Below are 22,825 nucleotides of genomic sequence, written 5' to 3' on the forward strand. Positions count from 1 at the left end.
GGTTGGAAGGTCTCCTACTATATAAAAGGGTGTCCTCCTTCTCATTTGATCACCCATAAGAAATACAAACACAACTTCCTCCCAAAGCCCTCTCTAGATAGGAAGCCCTGCAAGGTCGATCACAATCTCCAGACCCGTGACACACATATATAACAATAGTCTCCAACATAACACAACATATAATTTAAATAAATAGAAAAGGCAAGAATGGATTAACTACCACCTCCAATTACTGCAAATGAATTGAATCTCAAATGAAAAACAGAGATATGGCGTGCTGCTGGGCATACACATTTTTCCCAGGCAGAATTAATGCAAACGCCGCATGAAATTCAAAAGGAATAATCCAAAAATTAATATGAAAGTCCGACTTTGAGACCTTGGTCACTGTTTCTGCTCTCCCTTCGAAGGTCATTCTGTTTCTCTTCTCCCTCCGTAGGTGGTTTCTTCTTTAAAAAAAGAAAATCATAAGAAATCGAGAGGGGAGAGGGGAAATGGGGAAGAGTCGTACCTCAGAATCTTCAGAAAATGGAGAAGATGGCGACAGATCGTAGGTGTGGGTATGAGGAAGGCAGGAGGAGGGGGGGTTTGTTAAATTTTTACGATCAATTTGCTGAATTAGATGACATGTAGCAGTTGGAGGATATATCGATTTGGAATTTTACTCTTCATTTGTCACAAGTATATGAGGTTGGGATTTTTCATGCTATTAATCTAATTTAACAAAAACTAACGATGGGTAAATTTATCACATGTTTATCAGTTTAGGACTTTTTTGTAGTCAAAAAATTAGTTTTTGGTAAATTTGTCAAAGATGTAATAGTCTAAAATTTTTTTGTAGTCATCAAATTAGATGGGGTAAAATTTATCAAATATGTACCTATACGAGGATTTGGATCACCTACTGTTGAAATTTCTGTGACATGCGTGACATTGTTCAAATCAAGTCGTCCAAATGAAAATGGACAGGGATCACCTAATATTGGGATTTCCGTGACATGGGTGACATTACTCAAATCAAGTCGTCCAAATGAAAATGGATGACCTGATTTGAGCAACGTTTGGAATTCAAAATTTTTCAAACTCCAAAAAAATTCCTACCCACATTTTTTCCCTCACTTTTAACACAAGACGTGGCTCAAATCAAGCCGTCCATTTTCATTTGGACGGCCCGATTTGAGTAATGTCATGCATGTCACGGAAATCACAATGTTAGGCGATCCAAATTCCATATACGAGGTATTTCATGGTATTAACCCAAAAGAAAAAGAGAAAAGATTGTTTTGCTACATGGGTTTTCTCCATGCATTTTGCTAAGCGTGCTTGATTAGAAATAAAAAATCTAACTTTTTAAATATTGATTATGCATATCATCGAGATAATCACCGCATTGAAAAACAGGAATATCTTTGTACCTTTTCTTGGCAGAAATAGAGTATAAGTGCTAATATTTGTGTATGATACTCATTCGGTGTCAATATTTTTTTTTTGAATCACTTAAGTGTCAACTTTTTTGAAAAATATTTATTTCAGTACCAACTCCGGTAAGCTTCGCCAAAAGTCCTACGTGTCGTTCGCATGGCTACTGGAGCTTCCAACTCAACAATTAAAAAAAAAAAGGCCAAAAGTTAAAAAATTAAATAAATAAATAAATAAACTATAAGCCCCTCAACGACCCCCCACGGAGGCCTCGCCAGGGTCGACAAGGCCCAATCGTGGCCGACCTCGCAAACCCACATGGGGCCGACCTCGGCTAGATCCGGGTGACATCTAGCCTCGTTGTGGTGGGGCACGGCGGGCCTCGCCAAGCCACCGCCAAGCATCGCCAAGCCGTCGCCGGGCGAGGCCTCGTTGGAGGTCGCCGCAGCTCAACGACCCCCCTCGGCCATCTTCCACCCCTCATATTGCCGGTGATCGTGGGGACGGCGGTGGCGACGATGACTCACAGCCTTCATCACTGCAAACTCAGCTTGGTTCCTCTTTTTTTTTTTAATTTTGGGCTATTTTTCTGCTTTATTTTAATTTTAAAAAAAATTTAAATATATTTTGGTTGAACAATTCACGTGAATGCCAAGTAGGTTGATTTTTTCAAAAAAATTGACACTTAATATTAAAATATTAATAAAAAAATGTCACGTGTACTGTTTGACTAAATTTGACACTTAAATAATTATTTTTTGCCGGAATTCGTACTTGGTCATGACACTCCTGTACTTCTGCCTAAATTTTTTTTTTTTTTTGGTCGAGATTTTCATACTTCGTCATGTAGAATTGTAGATTACTCAAATAGTGCAGTACGAAAAGTGGTAGAATTGCAGAAAACACGAATGGAATTTCTGCTGGATGCAGAACAAGTTTGAAATTGAATCTGCATTGACCAGAGAAGATAGTGAATCAGACCCCTCTCACCTCCTGGAGAAGCAAGTCCATTGCTTCCTTGAAGAAAAGATGATACCAAAAGGGGAGCTCACAACAGGGAGACTGCTACGTGTGGATGTTACCTTGCCCCTATCTGGTTTGCACCAGAGGTAGTACACTCGATAACTTTCGAGTGTTTTTCACGTGTAATCTCTGCATAGCCTTGGAAAATTGACCTTCATTCCGCGCTTCTGGTTGCTTTTCTTAGAGTCGAATGCCTACACAGATGTCGATTATGTTTATGTGGAAACGGGTTCAGAAATCTTTATTGCCCACATATGGGGCTAGTGTTGAGATTTTCCGAGACTGCTGCTTTTTGTCCCAAACTATTATCAGACTTAGCCGATCGAACTAAGTAGTAAAAGCATTCTAGCACCAGTGGGAATATTAAGCTGTTGTCAACTGATGCAGACGCTTTCATGCAACACAGTGCAAGTAAAATCACTGGTTTTGGCATTCAAAGTTATTCTTATCAATCTATCACGGCCAGTAATATATCACATCCTATGGAGAAGAGAATCACACTTCCACGATGAACTTAGAAGAGAACCAATCAGCGAAAAAAATGTACAAGCAGCCGTGGAGATTGGCTGAAAAGGGTAATGCATGGTTAAAGAAGAGTTTGAAGTACTCTAACAACTGCACACAAAGCATACTGTATCGCCATTCCATTGAGATGTGGATGCAAAATAAACAATCAGGGATTTAGTATGTATGCACCAAATCAAGTTAGTGCTCTAACATTAGACAGAACAAACAAGGCTAGACTGGCTCGTCTGAGTAGATTCAGATCAGATCAATTTGCTGTTAGTGTTGTCATTGCGACGTATCTGCTTCAAGTGAAGTTTCCTTAGGAAATCGATTCTCTGATGCATAATTCTCCTGGTCCAAGTTCTCAGACCCTCTGCTGGAATTTCAACTTTAAAAAATCAATAATTCTATTGGCAGCACTTGAGGGGGGAAATGATGCAACATCATAACTGGAGAGAAGTTATCGCCTGGGCTCCGTATGCCTTGTCACAGATTCCATTGCTCCATTTAGGCCTGAGACACAAATTCACTCTTGAATCTTTTTCACTTGCATTGTTGGAATCATATGCAACCAAGGAAAAGATTGACTAGTCCATACCAGCGAGATTCATTTCATTTTCCGGAAGAATTCCTGTAACTGTTCCTGGAGACTTTGACAGACACTGGTGAGCCCCCAAGTTGTTATCCCTTGATTCAGGCGAAGACCTGTGGACCATAACACCGATCATACATTGCTATATACTCAACCACAGACCCTAAAAACTGAAGGCGTAGACAACTTCTTAGACAAAAATGGGAAGAAGCTGAAATACAAGATCCAAGCAATAACATACTCTGAGACTGGAGAAGCATCCGTAGTTGGCAGCCTAGAAACATTCATCCCTCCCTAGTCAAAATCAAAATCAACTAAAAATTTCAGAAAACGAGACTCCAAATGCTTCTAAGTTTGGAAAATCTGTGTCAAAAATGTCGATGTCACTTTGAGATTTAGAAGTTGAAGGATTGTCAGCCTGCTCTTTGCCCAAGCTTGTTGGCACATCAGGATTATCAAAGTCCAATCTTCCCTTGACATGTTCCCTTCTATGAAGTCTCTTCAAATCTGCCTTGGCTGGTGAGGAAGAAGAAACACAGTGGCTCCTCTTGATCATGTAAAGGCCACCTTGCTTATAAGGGCTCACTGTAACTCTTTCATAGGAAACCACAGTGCAGCGAGTTGGGGTAGCCTCTTGAGGTGTAGTATTGTTACTGCAGCCCCCTTTGAAGACACTTCGACTGAGGATGTGCATTTTCCAGTTGGAGAAGAAATCCCTTGTGGAGGCGTTTTCGGAACAGATGATTTATTTGGAGTACACGGCAGAGCTGATTGAACAACCTCTTAACGATACTAGACCCTTGAACCATTGAACCACTGATCACACTTTTCTGGCTTAAGCTCTGCACTAACCTGCAGCTGCGAAATACTTGTAGTGAGAACAACATTGAGATTGATTGTAAGCAGCATACTTTCTTAGAAGCACCTACATTTGTCAGTCAACCATCTTTCATCCTCAGGCAACCTGCTTGAGGATGAAAGAGTGCGAGTTTTCTTTGCCAATGAAGTAGCTTCCATGGAACCGTGTGGACCCTTCCTTTTGCCTGAAGATGGTTGACCTCCTAAATGCAGAGAGGACTTCCCGGATTTGAACCAACCTTGGAGGACATGGATGGTGGCACGGTGCAGGGCGTATTGTATGTAGGACAACCTGACCACAACAAAACATTAAAAGGACATTAACGTTAGTTCCCCTCTGAACCAGTGATTCATCTCTTGGTTTGTCATATGATGGCTCCACATCGACTTAGAAGAAAACTAAACCGGCAATTAAAGGAAAACAAGCAATTTTGCAGCTTTGGTTTATTTCCTGAAAGAATCATTGTAATGGAAACCATTTTGTTGCACAAACAGTTACGTGCCATACAGGATTCATTGGTTTTATCAAATTTCGATCAGAGCAACTATCCAATTGTATACCCCACAAAATTATCCCCCGCGTCGTAGTAAACTGTTGTTTCATAATCCATTAGAATCAGATCAGTACTATCAATATCAAAAAGTCTCCTATCATCCACTTTAACATAGTGGTGATTCCCAATCGCTTTCATATATAAAAGCAGCACAGAAAATTATGATTACTTCCTCAAAAGACAGTCGACGCAATAATTTCCCTCGTTTTCTTATTTGTTATATCATTATGACATTCTAAGTAGGCGAATCTTGCTATGCTTTGAAACCAATTAGTAGCCATACAGAAGAGAAACTGCAACCTCCTAGGCATTTCGAAGTATAGTCCCTGTTTTCACCATCGCACAATTCAGATTTGTCATTCTACATTCAGCAAAATCAACCCACGAGAATGCCAGCAAAATTTGCTAAATAAGATCCTGCGGCGTCAATTACCCTCCTGTTAGGCAGAGGAGAGTATTGAACCTAAAGAGGGCTTGGCTTTTGTACCTGTAGGCGATCCGCTACTCGGGTTAGACTAGACGGAGGATGAGCAACCCCCCAAACTGGCAACGGGAGGAGCTTGAATGGCCCGGATGGGCGGACCAGTGCCAGCATTGTAAGCGTTCATAGAGTCCTGCATACCCTGCAACAGCGTCTGGATCCTCCAACGTTCCTGCTCCAACTGGACCCTCTCCTGGTCCACCGTCACCTTCTGCTCCTTCAAGCTTATGTACACGTTCAGCATCGCATCCAAAATCAGCAACCCCTTCGGCGCCTACTTCAACCAACAAAACAACACCATAAACAAAGAGAAAGAAAAAAGAAAAATTCACACAGCGATCCTCAGATGTAATAGTGCTTGCGCGTGCCCCGGGCCGAAGACGTCATGAACGACGAGAGAACGTAAGCGCCACGGTACGTGAAATGAGGAGCCCGAAAGAGATTGAGGCGAAGGAGGGGAGCACCTCGCGGACGGGGAAATTGGCGAGGAGAGAGGAGGCCTCGGCGCCGAACGCGGACCGGCTCTGCTTGTAGCCGTTGTGGAGGAGCTAGAGGTCGACAATGAAGGCGATCTGGACTGGCGTGACCCTTGCCTTTGCCGACGATGTCCGCCTTCTTGCCGCCTCGCGGTTGCTTCCCCATCGATGCCGCAGAGGAAGTGGAGAGCAGAAAACGGGCGGGGGGGGGGGTGTTCGGGGTTCATGCCTGTCCATCGAGAATGGTGATGAACGTCTGCGATTGTCCGCTTTGGTGACAGGCCTCGTCTCTCCTGCTCCGCCGCCCCCCCTCCCCCACTCTTCCCCGGGGCGCTGACCGGGGTCTCGTCACGCTCGTTGGATCAGCAAGCCCTGCCCTCTCTTTTGCCAACGATTATACGGCGATTAATTCATTTATTGATATGTGTCTTATGCGCGGCATTAGTCGGCAAAATGGAAATAAATATTCAATTGTTGTTACCACCGATATTAGTATTGCCTCGTTTCTCTATAATTAATGGTGAGCACGATCGATTTACTTAAAATAACAAAGCTGATAACTTATCAAAAAGGTAAAAATTATAAAAAAAAAAATTGTAAACCCATTGCATTTGTGTTAATTAAGTTTTAAACCATTTAATTTGATCAATTTAGTTATAAACATTTTCACCATATTTCTATTTAATATGTCCAGCCAATTTTGGCCAGATATCAATGATGTAGGCTTCAGTAGTGTCACATAGGATAGCCGGCGTGACACGGACAAATTCTTATAATTTTTTTAAAATTTTTGTATTTTCTTTATTTTTATGTATTTTCCTTTTTATTTATTTCTTTTCCTACGAAGTTCGGCAAAGGTCATAGGCCGATCCTCGCCAATCACAAGCAAGGGTCACGAAGCTCTCACTTGGCAGTGGATGAGGGTCGCATCCCTTGCCCAGGTTGCCACTAGGCGAGTTGGGCTTAGAAGGAAAAAAAAAAAGAAAAAGAAAGAAAGAAAAATAAAAAGGAGAAAAAAAATTATTCACGCCAACATCGGCTAAATCACGTAGGACGGCAGCATTCGTGTTAGCAGTTTCAAAACTAAATTAATGAGATGTACTTAATTGGTAAAATATGAAAAGGATAGCACTCAAATCAGGCAGAGCCTTTGACCATTGACTCTTGAGAGCGTGAGTGAAGCTTTGAACGGTTGAGGCTCATTTTTGTGGACGCCGGCCCAATCAGATGGCCCGTCGTGTTGAGGAAGCACCTAGTTTTGTTTGTGGGCCCCGTCGAATTCAAAGGGGCGAATTTGACGTTCATAAGTTTTATTACAGTAGAGCAATTTTCAATGATACGACTTGAGCCAATTACAAAATCAAATTACGATACGCGAACTCGATTAACATGAAGGGCATATAGAAGAAGTCAATTAGAGTTTTGAGAATATATCCAAAAAAACACAAGGCTTTGGTAAACAACAAGTGTGATCAATCAAGAATTGGATATGAGAGGAGTAGTGGCATGAAGCACATGATATTATATGTAAAGGCAATCTAATTTCAATATGGTCAGTGCACTCACGGAGCATAATATTATGATTTATTTGAATAGAATTTTGATTGTCGCAATAAATGGCCATCCCATCAATGTGATAGATTCCCATGTTTTCTAGTTTGCGTGTACAATGATCCTATTATCATATTAGCAAGAGCATAATATTCAGCTTTAGTACTAGATCGAGGGACCAAAGTTTGTTTTCCGCTGTGACATGGGATAAGTGAGGTACGCTTGTATTGGAGCAACCATCTAAATGATCATCTCCCTAATTAGTATTGGAATAATCTAGCAACTCTAAGGTAGAGTAAGCAAAAAATTGAGAATCTAATAAAACATAGTACCCCTCACATAGCAAAGATGTCGAAGAACTACAACAAAGCGAGTCATGCAAGGTGCAATCGTGTACTACTAAGTGACAATGTAAACATTATAGGAGATTTCGGGACTAGTAATAGTAAGATAATCTAGACTGCCAAGTCGTTGTTGATAGAGTGATTGATTCGAAAGATGAGGCTTATATTTGTTATTAAATGTATCATTTATCTCAATATGAGTTTTAGCAATCGTGTCACTAGTAAGTCTTGCTCGAGAAAGAAGATCAATAATTCAAGTATGGGAATCTTTTACTTCTACTCGGACGATTGCTAGCTCCTTAACCAATGAGATTGCATATTTCTCTTTAAAAAGACAAATAATATAGCAACCCGAAGCAACTTCCAAGCCTAGAAAATAACTGAATTGCTTGAGGGGGTTCTTTATTCCTTTTTTTTTTTTTTTTTTCGAGCTGTTGTCTGAGATACCCTTCCCCTTAATATGCTTAATATGCATTAAAATGAAGGGAGAAACAAACTAGATCAGAGCTGGATTTATTCATCAAATTGAATACTAAATATCATTAACCTCATTAATTACATATGAAATCATTTTACTCTAGTTGGTACCTTAAACATCATTTGATTTAACTAAACAAATGGCTCAATATGGGGAGAAGGTAGGCTTCATAATATCTTTTTTTTGGGGGCTACCGCATTGATGCTGGCTCCATTGCTGATGATCTCCACTTATCAAAGAGTCCTTTCATCAACACAAAAATCATTTGTAGCCAGGAGAACAAGCTGAAACTAGGGCTGTTGTGCTTTAATTCTTACAGCCTTAAAGCTTTAACGGCTCAAAGCGCAACCTGACCGGCACATCCATTAGAAGATGAAGTGGTTTATGCTAATTTGCCTTAGTTAGTCCTTGCTAAAACCAACATAGACTTTGACGAAGAGTTCACCGTCGACACGTTGGCACCCAATGAAGCGGGCGGCATGTCGATCTCGGACGTGAGGTCGGCTACCGTGAGATGGAAGGCACTGTGCAGGAGGAGAAAAGAAGCCACTGTTTCCTGTGAAATTTTCTCAAATCTCAGAGCATGCGGTCCATGTATTGGACTTCAAAGAAAACGGAGCTGAGGATTCGAGATCATCTCGCTTTTGCTTCTGGGAGCAAACCAAACGGGAACAGCACCGGATCCTGATGGGGGATAAGAGCGGCTTCGATCAAGATGGGGCACGTGAATTTAAGAACGTTGATAGCGGAAGACGGAAACTGTTATCGGCCAGAAGAACACGAGGGAAAGAGAGACAAAACATCTAGTACCTTTAATCATACGATATGACACGATCACAAGAAATTCTGTCATGAAACGCGACCACGAATCGCCAGCCTTTCCAAGCTACGGGATTCATGCTTGATGGAGAAAGCATGATAATTGGGCTACAAAGATGCATCAGCTTTGATTTCTTACTTCGGTGCGACCTTTTGGCGTTAACATACACGAGATGTAATTTTGTGTTTTCACCAAAAAAAGAATTTTTGGATATTTTCTCCAAATTTCAATTGGCTTCTCCTACGTCCCCTTGATTTGATTCGAGTTCACGTTAGTTGGGTCAAGTCGAATAATTAAAAATTGCTATATTTTTGTTAATTATGTAATTAACCTTATGAAGGTCAAGTTCGCCCTCTTGAATTCATTTGGGGCCCGGCCCGCAAATATAAAGAAAAACTAAAAACTAAAAAAAAAAATGCTTCTCAACACAACGGGCCACCTTGTTGGGCCAAAGTCCACATAACGAGCCTATTTTGGCGGATAGGTTTCAAGTTTTAGGTAGAATCTATAGATAATCTTGATCCCTTCTCCCCTATTTTTGGGAATGCGTTATCAGTGGCTTCTCTTTTGTCCTTATTTTTGCTAGTGCTGTGCTGTTACCTTCATGCTGACATGATTCGCTTATTGCTGGTTGCTCGGGGTGATCTTTTCCTCGACAAATCTTTTATGGGTTGACGTATGCGAAGTCATGCAAGCTTCATCTTCTGTAACCATGTGGAGAAGATCTTTCCTCGGGAAAAGTACACTAGAAGTGCCATAACTTGTGTACGACGTCCACTTGAGTGCCATAACTTTCAAAATGTTCACTTAAGTGCCATAACTTTTAAAAATCGTTCACTTGAATGCTACGTCGGAGCAAAATCGTTCACTTGAGTGCTACAAGAACTTTTCCGGCATGACACGTCGGCTTTCCGGCGTGCCACGTCGCCTTTCCGACGTATACAGTAACTTTTCCGGCGTGCTACAGTAACTTTCCCGGTCTCTACAAGAACTTTTCCGGCTGCCACGTCAACATGGCACTCAAGTGAACGATTTTTAAAAGTTATGGCACTTAAGTGAACGTTTTGAAAGTTATGGCACTCAAGTGAACGCCGTACAAAAGTTATGGCACTTCTAGTGTACTTTTCCCATCTTTCCTCCGACGGTGAATTTTCATTTCTATCGGTTGAGTACTCATTCTCACCCCGGTTGCCCTTCGAAGAAAAATGAAAGCTTGCGTGGATCGATTCTGCGCATCTCGTCTTTGTCTCTTTTAGATTCGGTAAGCTTTGTACAACCTTCAGAACCCGTCGATCCCTTGTGAATCGATCTTTTAGTAATTTATAGGGATCCTTAATTGGAAAAGAGGACTTGCTAAGCTATTTGCAAATTTGTTTTATCCAATTAGGGTTTATCTCACCCTCTCTCCCGGATTTCTTATCCGGCATATTATCGTGTTCTATCTAGTTCGAAGGACGTTGCCCAACGTTGATGAGATAATTATCCTATCTAGACCACTAAACACTGTCAAATGACTTGTTGTAGTTTCCTATTTGTGAGAACCGGTCTTCAATTTATAAAACTTGTAACCTACCCTATATACCCTAGAACTTGAAATTGGAGCGGTTTTCGATTTTACCCGAAATTGTGCTCACCCCTACCAATGCTAATAACCTCTCACTTGTCAAAGAAATACAATCTTGAGACCTTTCATGAACACCAAAATAATATGAAAACATGTCATAAGAACACTAAACAAATGAAAAAAGTTAACACTAAGGTTCTCGTGTTTTAATTCGGGAGAAGAAAACCGGTAGTGCCAAAAGTTGTGTACAACGCCCACTTCAATGTCAAAAGTTTTTCTCGGATCACTTAAGTGCCTTCTTGTTTTTTTTTTTTTTTGAAAAAAGATCCTTTAAGTGCCAACTTTGATTTACTTGGCCGAAAATCCGACGCAAATCTTTTTATTAATATTTGAAGCTGGAATGGAAAGCCGGCTAGTCAACAACAAAAAAAAAAGCTAAAAGTTGAAAAAAAAATTGAAATAAAAAATGCAAACTTAATTAGATAAAAAGAATAAAATAGCTAAAATTTTTAGAAAAAGGACATATGTGTTAGAGGTCCTAAAACTTGTAACGAACGTGCAATTGAACATTAAAACATAAAAAAGTGCATTTAAATTTTACAACTTGTCAAAAATTAGGGCAATCGAGTTTTTCCTTAACTCTATCAATTTGGATTAACGGAAAACAATGACGTCTTTTTAATATTTTTAACATGGCTAAGATGACATTATTTTTGTTCAAATCAAATTTCAAATTCAAAATTTATTCAGAGTAAATTTGAACATAAGCTCAAAATTTAAAAAGAGCGTTGGAAATTAGGCGACGAGGGCTTGCACAACTCTTGCCGCTGCTGCCACCCCACCATCGCGGCCGGTGGCGAATGGCCGGGCCCCGATGATCCCCACCGTCTATTACTGGCCATGATGGGGCAGCGGTAGCAAAGATTGTGCAAGCCCTCATCACCTAGTTCTCCCCCCACCCCCCGATCTCCACCTTTTCTCCGTTAAAAATTTTAAGCTCTTTTTTGTTAAACTGTTAAGCTTATTTTTAATTTATCTTAAATAAAATTTGTATTTTAAAAGAATTTACTTCTAGTTTATTTTTAAATCTAATTTTAATTTATTTTAAAGTTTAGAAGCTCATGTGGACTTTTTCTTTTTAAATGTCACGTTATATTGATTTTTTTTATTAATGCCACGTGTTAATTTTGATCGGAATATCTTGCTGGAGGCATTTGTATGTTCGTTTTTCTTTCATTTAGCTCTCAAGTGATTCGGCAAAAACTTTTAGTACTAAAGTGAGCACTATACATAACTTTGCACACTATTGATATTTTTCTCTCGTTTTAACTCTTAAAGTCGCGAGCTTTGATGGCGACCGAAAAAACAAGGTCCTAAACTTTGACGATTCAGAGGGCAACCCGACCCACATGTCTATTGAAATGAAGGGATTTAGGCTAATTTGCCACAATTCATCAGTCCTCGATAAAACTAGAGATAATTATATTGAAAGTCTTAAAACTTATAGGAAAATATAATTGAGTTCTAAAATTTATCACAAAAATATAATTGAGCCTCAAAAAGTTAGTACAATCAAGACCTAAAACTTATCAAATTAGTGCGACAAGTCCTAAAATTAATATTTTTCATTTGTCAAATTGGACGGAATTACTAAAAAAGATTTGACTGCAAAAATTTGACAAGTTTTTTACACACTTTTTAAAAAAATTTAAGACTTAAATAAATTTTTGTGATAAATTTTAAGATTTAATTACACTTTTTAAAAATTATAAGATTTAATTACATTTTTCTGATAAATTTTAAGTCCACTTATAATATATTTGTTACAATAAAACTACGAAACAAATATATCAACCAAACGGAAGGAGACAGAGAGAGCGGTCGCCGCCGTCGCTGTTGGCACCGATGAAGCGGGCAGCTTGTCTCTCCGCAAGGCCACCTGACGCCCATTTCTTGGGCGGAAGTCCCATAGGTGAGCATGTTGATCTTGGATTTGAGGTCGGCGACTTCGAATTGGAGAGGGGTGAAAAGAAAGCCATTTTCCTAATGTGAAATTTTCTTAAATCTCCGAGTCTTCAGTGCATGCACACAGGAGAACTGCAAAAATACACGAGGGATTTGAGATCGTCTCGCTTTTGCTTCTGTGGACTGACCAAACAGAACAGCTGTCGTTTCCTGATGGCCTAACGGAGAAGCTCCGATCAAGAATACTCTAATGTGATTGGTGAAAGCTCCGAGCTTGGCCGGGCAACGCGGGCACCAACGAAGCCGGCGGCTTCCCTCTCCGCATGACGGCCGAATTTCACCACTGCCACTGCCATGGGCACCCAATCTTCGAGGATGTTTGGTTTCCAGGCGTGAGGTCGAGGCCGGCGACCTTGAATCCAATGCCTTGTGAGAGCAAAGAAAAGAAACCATTTTTGTCGGAGAAATTTTCTCAAATCTCAGAACATGCAGTTCATGTGTAATGACTGCAAAGCAACGAGAACCGAAGAGTTGAGATCGTCTCGCTTTCGCTTCCAGGAGCAAACCAAACGGGAACAGCGATCGATTCCCGATGGCCTAAACAAGAAGCTCCGATCGAGATCTTCTGCGACTTAAGAGAAAAATGGAATCTAAAAGCAAATTATTCTTCGACAACACAGAAAAGAATGAAAAGTTCATGCTGTTACAACAACCATGACCAGGGGAAGCTCTGAGCTTTGGTTGAGCGACCTTCAATGGCTTGAAATGGCAGACGACGATGGCTCTAGAACCCGCTGGAGCCCTTTGACCTTTTGACTCTTGAGAGCGTGAGCGAAGCGTTGGACGGTCGACGGCTCATTTTGTGGACTCCCGCCCAACCAGATGGCTCATTTGGTTGAGACGCACCTGGTTCTGTTCGTGGTCCCCAAGGGAATCCAAGAGGACGAGCTACAAGTTGGACAAGCTTTTATACATGACTAAAGTGGTCAAGGGGGAAAATTGTCTAAAATTTTCTAAACTTATTGTACTTCTATTAATTCAGTATTAAATTTTTTAATTAAGTCAACTGAGTACTAAATCTTTTTAAAATTTTATCAATTAAGTTCATTCGGTTAATTTTGATCGGAAATTATTATCGTGAAATGCCGATTGTCCTACCCGCAATAGTCGACTTTGAGTGAATAATTTTTTATGGTACTTTTTTTTTCTATTTTATTCTCTTTTCATACTTTTCTTTTTGGTTCACTTACTTTGGCCAGTGAGGGCCCCTAGGCCCTCCTCAGTCGGTGGCAAGGCCAGTGAAGGTGGTTGGCCCTTGTCAACAGCTGGCAGAGGTTGCCGGCCTCCGGCAAGGGTAGTCCTTCGCCAGATCGGGTGAGGAGGAGGCTCTTTCCAATCCAAATTGGCAAAGATGAAAGGTTTATGATTCAATTTGCATAATTAAAAATGAATTGACAAAAGTGTGGCGGATTTATGACTTTCTTGACAATTTTGTAGGGGATGATTTATGTGCAGATTTTCTAAAGTCGCTTGTCTTGCTTATGGTCTGCCATTTTCCGGGTTATGGCACGATTTGTAAACAAGGAGAAAGCTATGTATCTGAACGGGTCTTCTCTAGAATCGAATTTCATATATATGAATGTCTAACGAGAGCAAATGGTTAGGTTGATTATCTAACTCCATGACTGATTTATCAGAATTTCGTTCTTAGAAGAACTATAAGACAAATTAAACTTCACTATACATCAATGACATGCATGACTAATCGAATCATTTGCGAAAATCTTAGGCACTTATATACATAAATAATTTCACTTTCCTTCCGGGTCAAGCGCCGAATCTGTAACATCACTATAATCTATGCATAGAGTAGCCGATTCCATGTGTCAGGAACATCGAGCAAGCACCAATGGATACAATCACCACAGCGCGACGGATCGGCTCTCTGTTCTTTGATCAACACCTTGCCTCCGCTCTTAGTGTAAACCGACGCGTGCCCGTCGACCCGGTAATAGGATAGCTTCGTTATGTTGATGAAGGTGACCGAGACCTTCGTCTTCTTCACTATGTTGGAAACTACATCAGGCATTCTGTTGAAGCCCTACTGTCTCTCGATCTTCGCCGCCGGTCTCATTTCACCGTGGCATTTGACGCCATTTTTGTTGCCTAGTCTTTGCTTATACATAGGCAGTGCACAAATTCCTAGCACGCGTAAATGGTCGCGCACGTAAAGTTCATGCGATTTAGGACGGGAGAGAAAGAGAGACAGAGACTTGAAGTGGGTGGGAGACATGGTAGTGAAGAAGACACAGATCCGGTTCGGATCAATGGTGGAGTCGATCCAGTTATCCCAAGTTTTCAAAGCGAGTCGATATGCCGTCGCTCTATCCAAACCTTCGTACCCTTCTTGTCCATTTGCGAACAATCCCCACCTGCATCGACTATATTAGCAAGTTTTCATAAGAAAAGATACAATCACGCTCTATACGCATCTACGTGATCGTAGATTCGATTGCATATGAAGAGAAATAGATCATTTCTAGATGGAATTGAACCGTCATTAGATGAAACGAAGGTCTAATTTGTAGTTATACGCATTTTTAGCTTAATGACACATATGTAGAAATTAGTATGTTTTCAGAAAGATTTATCACGCTACTTATACCATAGTTTCCATGTAGTAATCCTTTGAATCCGATATAAATGGGTATCATACGTTTGCATCATTATGCTTCAACTACACATAGTTTATTAGAGAGGCTGGAAAGAATGAATAGTACAGTGAAGAATAGTACAATGAATTGACATGGAGACTACTCATCCACCAAATGTACGAATTGAACACCAGGAGGTCCATGTTGGCCATCCAAACGGCCGCCGGTCGTCGCAAACGACACCCTAGGATCACCGTAATGAAAACTAGAAACTAAACAGTGGAGGGAAAGGAATTTGTATACCCGATTTGGAATTCATCGTTCTTGACATGGAATTCTGACAATTCAAAGCCAAGTGCTTCCCCACTATCACCCTCCGAAAGCTTGGCGTCGATGAGACCGCCTCGCACTCTCCTCTCTCACCTTATGAGAAGTAAATGGTGTGTAGAATGAATAGGGTTAGAGGGGAGCGCTTTATCCCTACTTATAGAGTTTTCAACTGGATCCTCTCATTACGGGCCGTGCCGAACTCGGCCCACACTAGCCAAGCCCATATTTAGCCCATTAGAAATCTTTATATCCCACATTTATTAGACCAACCCCGTAAACAGTAAATTAATCTCGTAATACAATAATTACAATCTCAATTAATGAAGTCCACATAAGGGAAACTCTTACATTCTCCCACTTGTGCGCGTCTTTATGCTGGTCTAGGGATTATGCTTAATGGCCAATCCGATCTCATAGAGTTTCAAACACCGAATTATGGCATTAAGCGCAAAAAGACAGATATGCAGAGTCATCCATGGTCACGAGTATTCTCAACTTTATTGATATGGATTCAATATGGTAGTGTGATAAATGGATAACACATCATAAAAGAGATATTGTATGTGTTATCCCCTTTATCAAGCACCATTCTCTCTCCTTATGTGTCACGAAACCTTATATGCACTAGAGAATATCCTTATGATTCCAATGAATCTTGATATGTCTTATCTTTATGGTTAACCTTACTTTATGTATAGCAAGACATATCCTTAATGTTAGTAACCGAATGTCCCTAGCCTTTACTTAAGGTTTACACCTACCTTGAGATTTTAACAGATATATGTACTTAAATCAAATACCTTATTGCATGCAATACGGTTGATACATATCAAGATATTACAATGTTGTGCTAAACTAGAGTTTTGTTCCCAATGCCTTCTGAAGACTTCACCAGAAAGTAGCAAGAAACCGAGGGTCAAGATCTAAAGAGATTGTAAGCGGAACTCCATGTAATCAAACTATATATTTGACATACAAGTCTGCATACCTTTCCAATGAATAATTTTTCCGCACTAGTAGAAAATGTACCGACTTAGTTAATCAATCCACGATTCCCATATTGAATCATTTCGTCTTTGTGTTTTTGGCAATCCCACTATAAAAATCCATCGTAACATGTTCCCATTTCCATTTTGGGATTTCAAGTGGTTGTAATAACCCTCGGATTTTGCAGTGTTGTGCCTTTACTTGTTGACCGATTAAGCATTTAACAACAAATTTAGCAATATTTGCCTTCATTCCATTCCACCAATAGTGTTGTCGAAGGTTTCGATACATCTTAGTATTCCCGGGGTGAATACTGTAGTGATTGCGATGTGCTTCGGATAAAATTTCTTCCTTAAGTTTGTTGTCATTAGATACCCATAGTCGTCTGCGAAATAGCAGAGTTCTATCTCTCGCTATTTGGAATTCCGACTCTTTTCCCTCATCGATTCTTTGTTGAATTTTCACAAATTCCACATCCGTCCACCGCAAAGATTTGATTCTTGGTCGTATATCCGACTCAATCCGTAATGCAACGAATAGTCATTTTCCCCTTCTTTTTCAAACTTAAATCTTGAATCTCGGACTTCAGCTAGTAACGTCCATTCTTGGACCATTAGGGTTGCAATAGCGAACTTACGACTCAGAGCATCGGTGACTATGTTTACCTTTCCAAGATGATAGATAATATCACAATCGTAGTCCTTAAGTAATTCCATCCATCATCTTTGCCGCATATTTTATTCCTTTTGAGAGAACTAGTACTTGAGACTCTAGTGGTCGGTGTATATTTCAAATTTTTCTCCATATAAATAATGTCTCCAAATTTTAGCGCAAATATGATGGCTGCAAGTTCTAGATTATGAAATGGATAATTGAGCTCGTATGGTTTGAGCTACCTTGATGCATAAGCAACCACTCAACCATGTTGCATTAAAACGCAGCCTAGTCCTTTATGTGAGGCGTCACTATATACCATGAAGCCATATGCTCCCGAGGGTATTGTTAATCCCGGCGCGGTTGTCAATTTCTGCTTGTGTTCTTGAAAACTTCGTTTACATTTATCTATCCATTCAAACTTAACGTCTTTCTTCATTAGTCGCATTAAAGGAGCGGCAATACTAGAGAATTTCTCTACGGACCTTCGACAGTTGTCACGACCTAAAATTTAGGCTAACGGATTATCGTGTCAATTAAATCAACCAACCTAATTCGGACCATCCCAAGTCCTACCGAATCACAACTTAGGTTTATTCATAAAAAAAAATATTCAATTGGAGCCGCCACTAATCATTTATGGAAGGTTGATTAGAAACCTTAATAAAATAGAGGAAGAAATATTTTATTTCTACGCACTAGAGAAAAATGGGTTCGGGGACTTGGTTACATTAATTGGAAAAATTAATGCCCTTTCGGTACCAATTTCATGAAAAATCCTTTTTGATTGATCAATGTGATTTCAATGATTTTGATCTTTATGAAAAAAAAAAATGCAATATGAGACCATATATTATGTGCCCAGAGGATGATTTTTTGGTATTTTCGGTAATAAAAGAAAACATTCAAAAGCAATAAAAAAATCTGAACAAAATAAACAAAAAAGCCCATAATATACCTTTAATTTTCGATTTTTCCGAAAATCCTCTCATTCCCAAAGATCTAGGCTAGAGCGAGATTTTATCCGCTACATCCTCGAGGAGTCGAACCAGTATGCGGATATGTGTATAGAAAAACAACATCCCTTTTGCCGAAGGGCAGAATACGAATTTCTATACTAAATCACCATCCCATTCCACGAGATTGAGGCTAAGGCGTGTGATTTATTTTTCCGACGGGTCTAGGCACAAAGGGGAGCATATATTATGGGCATGTTTGTTTAAAATTGTGCAAATTTTATAACAAATCAAAACAAACAAGCATGACAAAAATAAAATGAAAATGAGTTAATTGAGCTTGAAATTTCAAAAATTTGGAGGGGTGGCCGAAATTGTGAGATTGGGGATCCACCTTTCCTCATCCAAAAACTCAATCCATTTTTAATTTGAGAAATTATCTTTGAGATTTGAAAATTTAATTTTAGATAATCCTCATAAAAAAATAGATAGAGATTCGATCCAACCAAACCTTATCTCTAATCAAATGTGTTCAGAAAATTCTCTAGGGATAAGATAAGATAACAACATATAACATCCAAATCGTTTCGCATGTGCTAAAGATAACAACTAGCTAAAAAAAATTGTATCCATGAGTAAAAAAAAAATTATCTAATTTAGCTAAATCAGGTAAAATTTCAATTTGATCGAATCTTTATTCACGCCAGGAGATAACGTCGAACAATCACAAATTCCTATCAACAACACGAGGTTATTATCGAGCACCCAATGGATAAGTTCCAGTCAACCAACGTAGCAAAAAAGATTAATCCTCCACTCACATTAAACCATTCGATCAAACGGATTGCCTACGTGCCAAAAATTCCATGCTCATGCCGGAAAGTTCTGATCTTTTTTATAGAGACAATTTAGATCATTTATGACATGGAGAGATAGGACCAAGTCATCACAAAACAAAACCACTCAAAGATAATGCTTTAGGATCAACCGTAGAGAGCAATTCATGCCATGAAAATCTAAGTGCCGGATGGCTCCCTCACCTTTTCCATCATACTTACTGAGAATGATATCAGAATTTCCACTCTACTAAAATCTGATTTTCAGTCCCTACCATGGTCAGAATTTTTATCCCGCGGAACCAGATTTCAAGAGTACTTTTTGACAATCGGCAAAAATTCATTCGTTGTTTGATAAAAGATTAATTCCGATTTCATTAAATTTCAAAGCTAGCGTAAGATTCAATCAACTCTTGAACATGTCAAGCCTACACAAAAAAGATCGGCCTTTTGCATCATCCATTCAACTTTCGGTGCTAACATGAATTTGATAGGAAAAGATCCAATTTTCCACCTTTGCTTGCATCCACCTTTTCTTGCAAATCAGTGTTTATTCAACATGGTACTAAAATACTTATGCAAATTATCACGTAAATAAACATGGATTGCAATCAAAGATGTGAAAGTCGTACCTTTTTTTGAGCAATTTCCAGATCACGCGCAAACTGGAAAATTTGTCCAAGAACGCGCCTATCCGAGCTCGATTTGCCGCCAAACTTTTTCGGGAAATTTTACTGCTGAACAGAGGCGGACAGCAGAGGGTCTCGAGCAAAACAAATTGATTCTCGATCAGCGGTTAAAGCTTCGGGCACCAGCGATGATTGGCGGGTTGTGGCGACTCCGAGACCGAGTTGGAACACCGAAGGAGCCTTCGACGACGAACGATGGAGCTTGATCACGTGCGCACGATCGGGGCTCCACCGGTTAAGGACTATCTCCAACGTCCCCTTCAGTTGAACACGTAGAACCATTCTTTAACCCTCAAGTGCCAAAAATTCTGATGATTCCCCCCTTTCACGTTTGCAAGCAAACCCTTGTATATATAGAGCTAGACCCGATAATCCTAGTAGGAATAGGAGTTTTCTTGAACCGTCGGATCAATTATCCTAGCTTGAGTAGGACACGATTATGATCATTAGATCTTGAGCTTCCCTATCTTCTAGAACTCTTGCTAAATAAGTCCCCCATTTCGGTAAAACTCTTAGTCAAGATAAGCCTCTCAAACAAATAAGATTTAGAATTAAAATGAAATTTTTGAAGAGTCCCAATTGCACTAGGACACTAGCGTATTCGACCACTTGATGGGGGAATGAGAGATGGCCTAAGTTCTTGTGCTTCTGTGGGCTCAATTAGAACTTAATTAATAAAATTGGTCGTCAACTAGAGGCCTTACATAATCAAGTAAGAATGGGCTGACTTTCAATTAAATTGGATCAAAATTATAGTGAAAAAATTCGGCACATCCACATTCATGACCCACCCGAATTTTTCAATCCAAACTATAGGCTCATTTTAATTTATCAAGCTCAAACAAAGGCTTCTCTAAATAACAAGCATTTAACTGAAAGCCTAAATAATTAAAACAAGCTTGAACGAATAGAATTGTGCTCAAGAAATAGGTCCATTCGGCACATCCCGCAAGTTCAGTTAAAAATCTTAGATCGAGTCCAGTCCAGCCACCTGTCAAGTCAAACTCAATTGATTCACCTATGACCCTAAATGCAGATGATGCGACTAACAAAAAATAAAAATGCAATGCATGAAGATTATTTTTTGTGAGAATTATTACTAACTCTCATTTAATGAAGAAAATAAATAAATTTCTTTAAAAAATAAAATTTAGGTATCAACAATTGCCCCTCTTTGAGTGGAAGTTCGCAGATGTTTTACTCAAAGACCAAAATTGAAATCTAAATTTTGTCAATGCCTTTTTTTCGCGGGAGTTTTAATCCCATTTTCTATGCAAAAGGAAATGATGCATGATATGCAAGACAGTAAATAACATGTGCCAATGCTCCCTTCCTCCATGAATGGATTAAAGAAAATTGCACATGGGTCACACATGAAAATACCTGTTTTACCAAATACCTCATAATGCTGATGGTTCCCTCAATCTCCAAGCTTCTGATGCGGGGATTTCAAGGTACTAGGCCTATCTGTTACTAGAGACTTCTCCCTAATGCGAGACAGGCAAGATATGTGTAATTTTGAGATCACAAGAGGTACGTCGTTGTGAGTCGAAAGAAGTGAAATCAACTTCACAAGAGCTACATCATTGTGAGTTGATAAAATGTCAAAATCACCAGTGCATATGTCTTCACGATTTGACAAAGGGGAACCAAAACCATAAGAGCTACGTCGTTATGATTTGATTTGGATCAAAATCATGGGTGCTTATGTCGTCATGATTTGATAAAAGGGCCGAGAATCATAAGAGCTATGTCATTATGAGCCGACTAAAGGTCAAGATCACCAGTACATATGTCTTCGTGATTCGAGACCGAAATCATAAGAGCTACGTCGTTATAATTTGATAAGATGTCAAGATCGCCGGTGCATATGTCTACACGTCCTGACAGGAGAGGTATATTGCCCGATTTGAACAATATTTGAAAGGAATACCACCAAATGGAATCGTTAAAGTACGAAAGAGGCATATTGCCCGAATTGAAAGATAACAACTATCATTAGAAGAGTTGTAAATTTGCAAAGGGGTTCAGAAAACTTACTTGGGTTCTCCGAACGAATAATCAAGGAACGAGGTAGATTGCTTGTATCGTACCTGTTTAGTCACTCAAGATGAACACAATTGATTGTTAACACAACATGACACGTCTACAAATTCTTGATTTTTTTTTATTTTTTTTCGTTGCAAAGCTCCATGGGGATTTGTCAATAAGGAAATAAGTCTGATCCTTTTGACGAGCTTAATCAAATCGAATGAGAAATTGCAGTAAAAAAGGACTTCCGCTCACTCTCATGAGAAAGGTTTTGAAACCCAACCATTGATACGGGTAAGAGAAAACCCTCGAACCTGTCATCATCACACTTGACAAGGGTCCGAATATTCTCACAATCCGTATGACCGGATCAATCTATGAGGTCTTTCGCAAGGACTATAATTTAGGTGCGGTCAAAGGGTTTATCAAAGGGGACTCGTATGAGTCATCTTTGGCTTTGAAATGAAATGAGATTCTTGTCAGTTGCATCGGGTTTACAAGTCGGGAACCCTACAAAATGAAGTAAAAATGATATTGCTCGCACTTCTTCGAGCGATATTTATAAGCAATTCAAAATCCTACATTAACCCAAGTGCCCTAATCTGAAGAGACTTTTGGTAACGGTTGTAATGTAGGTTCGGGGTAGGCTTAGAAATGAAAGGCTTATTTACAACAAAGGGTACATAATGATGAGACTGGTAACCATCTCTTTGCTTAGAATGGTATTCTTGCAGACTTCCCGAGGAACATTCGAATGCGTCCAACCGAGACATCCCATCATTCCAGAGATTTTTCGGGAGTTTTTTCTTCTTTTCTTTTACAGGAAATGGCCCCCCCTTTTTAGGCCGCATTTCTCATTTTTTCTTTTTCCCATTTTTTTGGGATTTTGGGATGCTCAAAATTTTGCTTGCTGTTTTCTCTTTCTCTTCTTTTTTTGAGTGGTAAGCCTTTGCTTTTCTTACTCCCTTCTCTCGTCTCTCTCTTTTCCAAAAGGAAAGAAGGGGTCTCGTCCGAGTCCCGCATATTTTGCTGGCAAATCTTTTGAGTTCGAGTTTG

General features: G+C 39.7%; 1 pseudogene; it reads right to left on the bottom strand.

Annotated features, from left to right (window-relative positions):
• Positions 1-3,416: 3,416 nt before the first annotated feature.
• LOC115741994 lies at positions 3,417-6,147 on the bottom strand (annotated as a pseudogene).
• Positions 6,148-22,825: the final 16,678 nt, after the last annotated feature.

Source organism: Rhodamnia argentea, chromosome 10 (assembly GCF_020921035.1).
Source record: "Rhodamnia argentea isolate NSW1041297 chromosome 10, ASM2092103v1, whole genome shotgun sequence".
NCBI lineage: Eukaryota > Viridiplantae > Streptophyta > Magnoliopsida > Myrtales > Myrtaceae > Rhodamnia > Rhodamnia argentea.